Genomic DNA, 12,104 nt, shown 5'->3' with positions numbered 1-12,104 from the left:
GGGTACGATTCAATCAGCTTGAGGTGCAGATGGAACAAAAAGGTGGAAGAAGAGGCAATTTCTTCTTTCTTTTCTAGGGCCAGTCCCTTCTTCTCTTGCCCTTGGGCGTCAGAACTCCAGGTTCTCCAGCGTTTGATTCCTGGATTCATGGACTCATACTAGCTTCCAACCTCACTTGCCCCTGGAGAACTCTAGGGCCTTCAGTCTCAGACTGAGAGTTACACCATTAATTTCCTTAATTCTGGAACCTATGGACTTGAACCGATGCATACTATCAACCCCCCTTTTTCTCCAGCTTGTAGACAGCTTACCATGGGACTTCTCGGACTCTAGAATGAAATGAGTCAATTCTCCTAATAACTCCCCCCTCCTACTTTTTCTGTCTCTCTGGTGAGTCCTGAATAAAACACTGTGCTATCAAAACAACAGGATCAATTCACTCCTGTACATATGATACTAGTGACTATCTCATTGGCTTTATAGTTCAAGTTCCTGGAAAATATAAATTAATTTTAAGCCTAATTTACTATAACCATCCATTTTTATTTCTCTACTCCCATACCTTATGCTTTAACTGTACTTAACCAGTCTATTTTTTTCATGCTAACTTCACTAAATCAAGCTCATGCATGTTTGTCCATTGAGTAGATGGCAGCCTTCTGGCCTCTTACAATTTAGTTATTGCAGATAATTGCACATGTTTTATTAAAAGAGCTTAATCACATTGCATAGATATATATTAACTTCTCTTTTACAAATTACTTTCTTAATTAATTATAACTATCATATAGCATTCTAGAGTTATCCACATTTACAGATGGTTATGTGAGCTTTGCAAAAGAAAATTTATCACCAGTCTAGCCATTAGAAATCACAGGTAAATCAAGACTATATGCAAGAAATAGCTTAACAAAAGGTGAATACTGCAAAAATGGTAGAGTTTTGATGTCTGTTGTGTCAAAGGTAGTTAAATTTGTAATGTTTAATTTAATGTGATCAGAAAATGTGTGATGTTATCATTTATATTATTTTGTCTAGTATTGTGAAATCTATTTTAACTCATTGTTTTATTTTTTAATCTTTCATGCAAAAGGTAATTAGAAATATCAAATAACCTTTGTGTAATTGTGCCAAAATTTATGTGTGTATTTTCTCAAGAAAAATAAAATGATATAAACCAATTTTTATGCTTTCTACATAGGGAAAGCATAGAAAATGAACAATTCTAAATGTGGAAGAACTTGAGATTTCACATTGAAAATAGTTCTGAAAAGTGTGGCTTAAAAGTGGCCTCTTAAGGTGCTGAAGCAGCATGATTCTGAAATATACAACTTATTCTGCAAAATGATAAAGGATATAGGTTCAAGAGAATATTTAATGTGTTAGAATAAAATTGTTTTTGCATGCAAACAGGCCTTCAAAAAGCTACCATTAATGCATTTTTTTCTTTTGAAAACTATTGAAGAATCTTCTACAATAAAACAAAGTATTCAATCAAGAAAGAGGTAGGTATGTAATTAAAGAAGTACAATCAGAGAATGAAAACAAGGTGAATTCCATATGATGATGGTGAAGGGGATACTCATTGCAAAAACTTTATTGTAATAGGGAAAAAACAGCCTGTCTAGATCAGAACAGAGCACAAAGAGTTCCAAGATGGAGTGTTACCAAGGGAAAACAGTGAAATTGATAGATTTCATGATATTTTAATACACACTTGGATCATATTTATAAAACATTGTGGGAGAATAGAAATCACAAGATACTACTTGATTCCATTATTAAATTATATACATACATATATATATATATATAAAACAATATAAGCAATGAACAGTGCATTAACCCAAGGATTTGAAATTATTCTGTTGGAAAGATGAAGAAAAATTAAGTGTGAATGTGTAAACTTATTGGGAAAGAAGTTGGACTTGAAAGAGATCTAAATACTCAACTTCTACTGCAGGAAATGGATAAATTATCAACTACCATCTATCAAATTTTCCCATACTTAGAGTATAAATAATATAAGCTTACCTCATATGATTTCTGTGTAGCAGGACTTGGCAACAGCTTATCTGATACTTCTTCTTCTGGATCTTTCTTAAAATTGCAGTCAGGATGTCAACTGGGCTTAAGTAAAGCTGGAGAATTATCTTTTCTTTTTTTTTAAGATTTATTTATTTATTTGAAAGGCAGAGATAGAGAGAGGCAGAGGCAGAGAGAGAGAGAGAAAGGCCTTCCATCCGCTGGTTCACTCCCCACTTGGCCTCAACCGCCCAAGCTGTGCTGATCTGAAGCCAGGAACCAGGAGCTTCTTCTGGGTCTCCCACGTGGGTACAGGCTTCTACTGGTTTCCCAGGTGATAGCAGAGAGCTGGGTCAGAAGAGGAGCAGCTGAGACTCGAACAGACGCCCATATGGGATGCCAGCACTGTAGGCAATGGCTTTACCTGCTACACTGCAGCGCTGGCCCTCGGAGAATTATTTTTCTAATGTAGCTCATTTCTATGGTTTGCAAATTGGATCAGTTTGCAGGAAATCTCACCATGTGGACCTCACATCATTGAAACTGGCTTCCCCTAGAGTGGATGATCCAAGGGAGAGCAAGATACACAGGAAGGTACAATGTGTTGTATGGCCTAGTTGTGGAACTCACACACCACCATTTCCCACAACATCCCATTAGTTGCACAAGTCACTCAGACCTTTGTAAATGTAGAAAAGGACTACACAAGACCATGAACCAGTTATTGAGAATTAATGATTTTCATCTTGAATACAATCTACCATAATTATTTTTTTGAAAAATCAGGAGATAAGTGTGTATTACTTGGAAATATGGAGCTAACTACCAAGAATGAAATATTAAAAGAAATGAAAGTGTTTGCTTCTGGAAGCTGAAATGTATGTGAAAGTGAGCTACATGGAATTTCTGTATTTTTTAAATTTTACTTCCGTGTAACTATTTAACTTAAAGTTATAAAAATTTTCAACTTAATTAAAATTAAAAATTAATTAACTATAAAATTACTTAGTTAAACAGAATAGATTAAAATGCCTACTGAGCAAATAAATAACAGAACTGCAGATACAGATAAATTTGAAGCCACAGAGCAAACTGTTGAAATCTTTACTTAATGTATGCTAAACTGATCTTCTGTATATAAAGAGAATTGAAAATGAATCTTGATGTGAATGGAAGGGGAGAGGGAGTGGGAAAGGGGAGGGCTGCAGGTGGGAGGGACGTTATGGGGGGGAAGCCATTGTAACCCATAAGCTGTACTTTGGAAATTTATATTCATTAAATAAAAGTTAAAAAAAATACTAAAAAAAAAAATTGAAGCCACATTTGAATTTGCATTGAGGCCAGTGCTGTGATGTAGCGGGTAAAGCCACCGCCTGCAGTGCCGGCATCCCATATGGGCACTGGTTCGAATCCCTGCTGCTCCATTTCCACACCAGCTCTCTGCTATAGCCTGGGACAGCAGTAGAAGATGACCCAATCCTTGGGCCCCTGTACCCATGTGAGAGACCTGTAAGAAGCTCCTGGCTCCTGGCTCCTGGCTTTGGATTGGCGCAGCTCCAGCCTTTGTGGCCATCTGGGGAGTGAACCAGCAAATGGAAGACCTCTCTCTCTCTGCCTCTCTTTCTCTCTCTGTGTAACTCTGACACTCAAATAAATAAATAAATCTTTAAAAAAAAAAAAAGAATTTGCCTAGCGTCTCATTGCATTTAGTTATGTTATGTTTCTAGTTGACTAAAGCCTTTAACCATAATGATTTAGAAACCTTACTCCTAGGTTAAACCTTCTGTGTTTTAAATGTGTCTTGCCTACCATACTAATCCTAAATGAATTTGAGGTTCTACTTTTCTCTTGTAGTTCAACAGAAGAAATGAGATCCTGGATTAACTTATATGTAACAGTTGCTAGAATATGTCTTCTATATCCCTGGATATACAGGGAATAGCCTTAATAATTCAGTTTTATATTCAAACCTTGGAATAAGTGAAGGTTTTTCTCTTGCTCATTAGAATTATTTCAGAAATTTTGGGTGATAAACTCAAGGCTCTTAAGAAAACCTAATGTGTCTGCTGAAGACACTAGGATTCCCAAACTAGATTTCATCAGTCTGTGGATTTTGCCAGCCCTGAAGAAGGACAGCTATGTAGGAGCTCTTCAAGGCTATTGCATTTGTGTTTCTGACAGCAAAATCACTGGAGAGAGGTGGTGTTCTCCACTGGGAGGATTGCAAATCCATTAAGCTTTATTGGATCTGAAAGACTATATGATTATATTTACAATAATCTGGTTCCAGATAGTGTGCAAAATCACAGTCATAGTGAGTATATACGAGGTATAGTTATAGTGGAAAACTCCAGTTTTAAGTATTAGTTGTAACTAGTGAAACACATGCAGGAACAAATTAACAGAAGATAGTTGTAATTGGAGTACAGTTGCTGGTTATGTGGTGGAGGGGAAAAGATGTGGATGCTCAGACCATCAGAAATCAAATGGTTCCCTTACAGAGGTGATAAGCCACAAAGTTCTACTCTAGCCTATATTTAGAATAAAGTCAAAGCAAGAAAAGAACAAAAAATAGCAACCCAAAGTTAGGATATTTATTTTTCAATATATCAAGAGGCTGGCACTGTGGCAAAGTGGGTAAAACTGCTGCCTGCAGTGCCCACATCCCATATGGACACTGGTTCAAGTCCTCGCTGTTCCACTTCTTATGTAGCTCTCTGCTGTGCCCTGGGAAAGCAGTGAAGGATGGCCCAAGTCCTTGGGCCCCTGCACTTGCGTGGGAGACCTAGAAGAAGCCCCTGGCTCCTGGCTTTGGATGGGCTCAGCTCTGGCTGTTGGCAGCCATTTGGAGAGTGAGCCAGCAGATGGAAGACCACCCTCTCTCCTTGTCTCTGCCTCTCTCTGTCTTTCAAATAAATAAATAAATCTTTAAAATGAAGAATATATCAAAATAAATCCCCAAGTAAGCAATACAAATAAGTGAATGTTTTTCAAAGGAAGACCGACAAATAACCAACAGGTACATTAAATAAGGTCAGTATCACTGATCATGTGGGAAATACAAATCAAAACCACATGATGCTACCTAACTCCAGTTAGGGTGGTTGTTAGAAAAAGACAAAAATATACCAAGTTCTGGTGATAGAATATGGAGAAAAGGGAATCCTTGCACACTGTCTTTGGAAATGTAAATTAGTACAGTCATTGTGGAAGGCTCCTCAGAAAATTAAAACTAGAGCTTCCATGTTATTTAGCAATTCCACTAGAGTATATATCCAAAGGAGATGTCAAAGAGACACCTCTACTCCCATGTTCATTGCAGCACTATTAACAATAGCAAAGAAGTGGAAACAACCGGTGCTGGTGTTGTGGCAAAGTGGGCTGCCTGTGACGCCAGCATCCCATATGAGTTCCAGTCCACGTCCTGGGTGCTCTACTTCCAAATCATCAGGAGATGATGCGAGGACGCTGGTATGCCTGGGAGAGCAGCAGAAGATGGCCCAAGACTTTTGGGCCTCTGCCACCCATGAGGGAGACCAGGCTGCAGTTCCAGACTCCTGGCTTTTGCTTATCCTAGCCCTAGCTGTTACAGCCATTTGGAGAGTGAACCAGTAGATGGATGATCTTGATTCTCTCTCCCCCCTTTCTCTGCCTTCCTCCTCCCTCACTCCCAGTGTAATTCTGCCTTTCAAGTAAAACAATTATTAAAAAAAAGAGAGAGAAGCATGTCCATCAGTTGATGAGTGGATGAAGAAAATGAAGTACAAACACGATGAACAATACCATTCAATCAATAAGAATAAGATTTTATCATTTGCTGCAACATGGATGAAACTGGAGGTCATTGTGTTGAATGACATTAGCCATGAACAGAAAAAGAGGTAACTGTATGATTTCATATGTGAAATCTACAAAGGCTGATTTCAAATAAGTTGAGAGTGGAATTGTGGTTAACAGAGACAAAGCAGTAGAGTAAAGCGAGATGTGGGGAAAGATTGATTAATGGGCACTAAGTTATAGTTAGATAAGACAAAGAAGTTCTGGTATTCTGCACAATAGAGTAATTGTAGATAATGACAATGTATTGTGTATTTTTCTTAAAGAAAATGTTAGAGGATTTTGGGAGCCTAACTGTCTGGGAAAAGCAGCAGCAAATTGCCCAAGTGTTTGGTCCCTTGCATCCAAGTGGAAGACCCAAATCAGGCTGCTGGCTTCAGCCTGGCTCAGCCCTTGCCATTGCAGCCATCTAGGGAGTGAACCAGTAGATGGGAGATTCTCTTTCTCTCTCTCTCTCTCTGTAAATCTTTCAAATAAATGAGTAAATAAATAAATAATAAAGGATTTTAAATGTTTTCACCATAAAGAAATGAGCAATGTTTGAAGGAGTAGATATGTTTAACCAGATTGGACATTAGTAAACATCATATGGTATCCTAATATATGTACATTTTAATATATCAGTTAAAAATTAAAATTAAAATACTTATATGAAAAAATGAAATCCGGGGGTATGCACTGTGGCATAGAAGATTAAGCCTCTGCCTGCAGTATCAACATCCCATATGGGCACTAGTTCAAGTCCTAGCTGCTCCAATTCCATCCCAGATCCCTGCTAAGGCTCCTGCGAAAGCAGTAGAAGATGGCCCAAGTCCTTGGGTCCCTTCACCCACGTGAAGTAACTCATGGCTCCTGACTTCAGGTCAGCCGAGTTCTTGCCATTGTAGCCATTTGGGCAGTGAACTAGAAGATGGAAGATATTTCTCTCTCTCTCTCTCTCTCTCTCTCTCTCTCTCTCTCTCTCCCCCTGCCCTCCCTCCCTCCCTCCCTCCTTCCTTCTCTCTCTCTCTCTCTTTTGCTCTCTCTCTCAGTCCCTCTCTTTCTCTCTGTAACTCTGCTTTTCTAATAATTTTTTTAAAAAGATCTTGAAGTAAAATCCAATAGGTTGCTATGCAAAAATAAATTAGACTGATAGATTTTAAAGCACATATTCATGGCATCATTCCAGACATTGCCTATAGTAGGTATTCAAAAGATGTTGTTAAATTTGATAAATAAACAAATGCTTTATCAGTATGCCCTTTTTCTAATCCAAGACATGGGAAAACATCCAGAATAAACTTGGGCTCTCCAAATGGCATCTGCGCTCTGGCCAGAGTCATCAATTCTCCCTAGACCTTTCACTATAAAGAAAGTCTGGAGAAACTTTGTGGGAAAATCACATTAGTTGCCCAGTAAAAATTTAGAAATGAACATATGGGATAGTGGTATTAAGATTCCCCATGCCACCAGGCAGATTATGTATCACAAAGTTCATCATCTCATTCACAAGTACTGTGATTAGAGGTGTGCAATCAAGTTGCTCTTGTGCAGGGTGAGGGAAAAAGCATTAGAATCTCATGGGAATGTGTTGTTACAGATATTTGGTAGTTACCTCAGACTATCTGATAATCAATATTTATGAAAGATTCTGCTGAGTAAAATTATACATCGTTTAATAGTTGAAAGTAATAAATGGGAATAATTATTATACTTTTCATTATTTATTATTTGAAAGGCAGAGTTACAGAGAGGCAGAGGCATAGAGAGAGAGAGAGAGAGAGGTCTTCCATTTGCTGGTTCACTCCCCAAATGGCTGCAAGGGCCAGAGCTGGGCAGATCTGAAGCTGGGAACCAGGAGCTTTTTCAGGTCTCCCACATGGGTACAGGGTCCCAAGGACTTGGGCCATTTTCTACTGATATCCCAGGCCATAGCAGAGAGATGGGTCAGAAGTGGAACTTGAACTGGCACCCATATGGGATGTCGGCACTGCAGGTGGCTATGTCACAGCACCAACCCCTATTATGCTTCTGGAAAGTCAACACTTCTGCTATGGCCCTAAGATAAGGAACTGGTTAATGATACTTCAAGAATGGGAAGGCCAGGGCTAGCATTGTTAGGCTGCTGCTGGGAACTCCAACATCCCATATGAGTGCTGCTGTGAGGGATGCAACTGGGGATGCAACAAAAGATGGCCCAAGTGCTCAGCCCCCCGCCACCCATGTGGGAGACCTGAATGGAATTACATGCTCTTATGTTCAGCCTTGCTCAACCCCAGCCTTTGCAGCTAGCCCTCTGGATAGTAGATAAAAAATCTGTCTCACCCTCTTCTCTCTGTAGCTCTGACTTTCATATAAATAAAATAAATCTTGAAACAAAGAATGAGAAGGGACCAGCATTGTGGCATAGCAGGTAAAGCTGCCACCTGCAGTGCCAGCATCACATAGAAGTGCCGGTTCAGGTCCCGGCTGCTCCTCTTTCAGTCCAGCTCTCTGCTATGGTCTGGGAAAGCAATGGAAGATGGCCCAAGTGCTTGGACCCCCTGCACTGGTGTAGGAGATCCAAAGGAAGCTCCTGGCTCCTGGCTTTGAATCAACTCAGCTCAAGCCATTGAAGATCTCTCTCTCTCTTTGTCTCTGTCTCTCTCTGTAATTCTGCCTATCAAATAAATAAGTCAATCTTTAAAAAAATGAGAAGGCCATCCCAGAACAGAAATCTCTTCTAGACAGTCGTATGTTCTAGCATAGAAGAGAAAACGTAAGAAACATGGCCATAACTCAATTGCAACCATAACTCACCATTCCAGCTTGCAATCCTGGGATACAAATGATGGAAAGAAAAGAAGAAATCCAAAAGCAGATGGGTTTGACTTGCTTCTCATTTGAGTTTTAGAATACATTTCAGGGTGCCTTATACCAATATATAATTCTTACACCTGAATGGAACAGTGGCATTGACATTGTGCCATGTTTGAGCATGAAGAAGAGCAGGTATGAGGACTTGCCAAATCTCCTTCCATTCACAGTCATGAAAAGAACTCTTCAGCATGCTGGAGTGGTGCAGCAGGTTGGGAGACAGGAGGAAAATCAATGAAGAATGAGTTCATCTCATCAGAAACTTGCAGGAGGAGTTGAGGAGTCCAAGCCATGAGCAGAGGTGTCCAACCTGACTACAGTTCAGAGTATCTGCTCTGCCAATGAGAGCTGCACTCAGGCAAATCAACATGGAAGGGCCATGATTCTGAGCATTCCAAGAATATAGACTTGAGTTGCATTCATTACTGCTTCAAGAGGAGATAGTAACATAACATTCCACTGCCAGAAAAACAGGGGAATTTTCTGCTTAACAAAATTAGCATCCATGGGACATAAAGATAGAAAAATTGAAAAGCTCTATTCTCATGTCAGATTTCCTCTATGTGCTAATGTCATCTTGGGTAGGAAAATGGAGGGCAAACCCTGAATGACAGAGCATTTACCCAAAAGAAATTGAATTGACTTGTAAGAGCCCAAGATTCACTCTTAGCAAATGAGCCCTTCCAGGGTAAGGGCTATGAGGGAGATTAGGGAGGAGAAAGGAACTAAAGCGTTTTTAGAACGATCTTGAGTTGTGATATGTAAACTTTCAAACATGGATAGATGTTTATGTATGATTGTTGGAGGAACTATTTAGATTATCTGGAGTTATGTCTGGATTAAGCCAATTCAACAGAGGATCCTACTTATTTTTTTTAAGATTTATTTATTTATTTGAAAGGCAGAGTTAAAGAAAGAGAGAGAGAGGGAAAGAACAGAGAGATCTTCCATCTACTGGTACACTCCCCAAATGATGACAGTGGCCAGAGCTGGGCTGATCCGAAGCCATGAGCCATGAGATCCACTGAGTCTCTCCTGTGGGTGCAGGAGCCCAAGGACTTGGGCCGTTCTCCACTGCTTTCCCAGGTGTATTAGCAGGGAGCTGGAGTGGAACTGGGGCAGCCAGGACTCAAACTGGTGACCATTTGGGATGCCTGCATTGCAGGTGGCAGTTTTACCCATTATGCCACAGTGCCGGCCACAAGGATCCTACTTTTTTAGATATTTATTTTATTTATATCAAAGGTAGAGTTACAGGGGGAGGTGAGGAGAGAGAAAGAGGGAACTTCCATCTGCTGGTTTACTTCCCAGATACCCACAAAAGCCAGGGCTGGCCAGGCTGAATCCAGGAGCCTAGAACTCCATCTGGGTCTCCCCCAAGGCTGGCTGGTGCTCAGGTATTTGGGCCATCTTTGTCTGCATTTCCCAGGTACGTTAACAAGGAGCTGGATCCAAAGTGGAGCAGCTGGGACTTGAGCTGGAGCCCCTGTGGGATCCAGCATCCTGTCACTAGGAAGCAGAAGCTTAACTCACCACATCACCACACCAGCCCATGCCATTTTAGAATATATTTCTTCTTGTCTGCTGCAATATTGCTTTTGGTGATTTGTGCATTGGTGCTGTAACTAAGGTATATAAGTGTTCTCTGAAAGAGGAAGGATGTTATCTCATGAATTCTAGTTTAAGGGTGTTGTCGACCTCATCATTTGATGTTTCCACTAGAAAAAATATAAAGTTAATTTTCTATAGGAAGATCCATTTCTCTGATGAAAGTTGTGTATTTTTCCTTTACGGCCATTGCAAACTTTGTAGTTGATTGTGTTTCCCTTCGTGCCTTGGTTAACAGAATCCTGATAGCTAGTTTTAGCATCCGGTGTTGACTTTAGGATTGTGTATCTATGTATCCTTCCAGTTTTGTGTCCCTGGTCTACTGTGTTTTTGCTGGCCATGATTTTTAAATTAGTGCTTTTTCTTTACTGTTTTTATTTTTTATGTTACCCAGTATTCAATAATGATAGCAAAGAATGATGAAAATAGTAGTTACAATAGCATATTGAGAATTCCTATGATAGAAATTATTCTAAGATACAATTTTATCCTCACAACAATGCATAAAATTAGTGAAAAATTTCTGTCTGTCCCTATTTTCCTACTGAGAAAATTAACTTTTGGGAAGTTTTGTAATTTACTCAAGTTCTCAAAGCTAGCAATGCTTGAGTTGGGTTAAAAAAACCTCTGTCTGAGGACAATGATGTCTGTTAGTTGCTATAATATACTACTAATTTAAAACAAAATGAGTTTTATATAAGTAAATAGTCAATTATCAAACAAGTATTAGATTTACTTAATTTTTAATCTTCTTTGTATACTAAATATAACACCAGTGGTAATAATAATAAATTTCCTTCAGCCTGTACTCTTAAGGGTCTTATATATCAGTTGTGAGATTATGACATTTTTTTTTTGACAGGCAGAGTGGACAGTGAGAGAGAGAGAGACAGAGAGAAAGGTCTTCCTTTTCCGTTGGTTCACCCCTCAATGGCCAATGCGGCAGGTGCACTGTGGCCAGCACACTGCGCTGATCCGAAGCCAGGAGCCAGGTGCCTCTCCTGGTCTCCCATGTGGGTACAGGGCACTGATCCGAAGCCAGGAGCCAGGTGCCTCTCCTGGTCTCCCTTGTGGGTACAGGGCCCAAGCACTTAGGCCATCCCCCACTGCACTCCCGGGCCACAGCAGAGAGCTGGACTGGAAGAGGAGCAACTGGGATAGAATCCGGTGCCCCGACTGGGATTAGAACCCGGTGTGCTGGCGCCATAAGCGGAGGATTAGCCTAGTGAGCTGCAGCGCCGGCCCGAGATTATGACATTTAAAATGAACTATCAAAATTATGGAGATGAGTATACTAAAGATAACACCAGTGGTAATAATAATAAAATTCCTTTAGCCTATACTCTTAAGAGTCTTGTATATTAGTCGTGGGATTACGACATTTAAAATGAACTATCAGAATTATAGAGATGGGAGTAGGTGTTTAGTCTAGCCGATCAGATACCCACCTCCTACATGGCAGGACCTGGAATTGATTTTGGCTCTGGCTCCTGACACCGGCTTCTTGCTAATGTAGGCCTTTGGAGGCAGCAGTGATTCTGCCACTCATATAGGAGTCCTGGGTTGCATTCCTAACTCCTGACTTTGGCCTTGTCCTGGTCTCAGCCCAGTCCTGGCCATGGCAGGCATTTGGGGAGCAAACGAGGAAATGGTAGCTCTCTCACGCACTCTCTTGTGGTATCTCTCTACCACTATGTAAAAGTTTTGTAAAACATTTTTAAACTATAGAAGAGAATTTATAACTAGATATATTTATGTATAAAATAGTGCAATAAAAACATCTGGAAATTTGACATGGA

The sequence above is a fragment of the Oryctolagus cuniculus genome, chromosome 6 (genome assembly GCF_051225735.1).
Source record: "Oryctolagus cuniculus isolate XC-2025 breed Fujian yellow rabbit chromosome 6, ASM5122573v1, whole genome shotgun sequence".
NCBI lineage: Eukaryota > Metazoa > Chordata > Mammalia > Lagomorpha > Leporidae > Oryctolagus > Oryctolagus cuniculus.
This window is presented reverse-complemented; position numbering follows the sequence as displayed.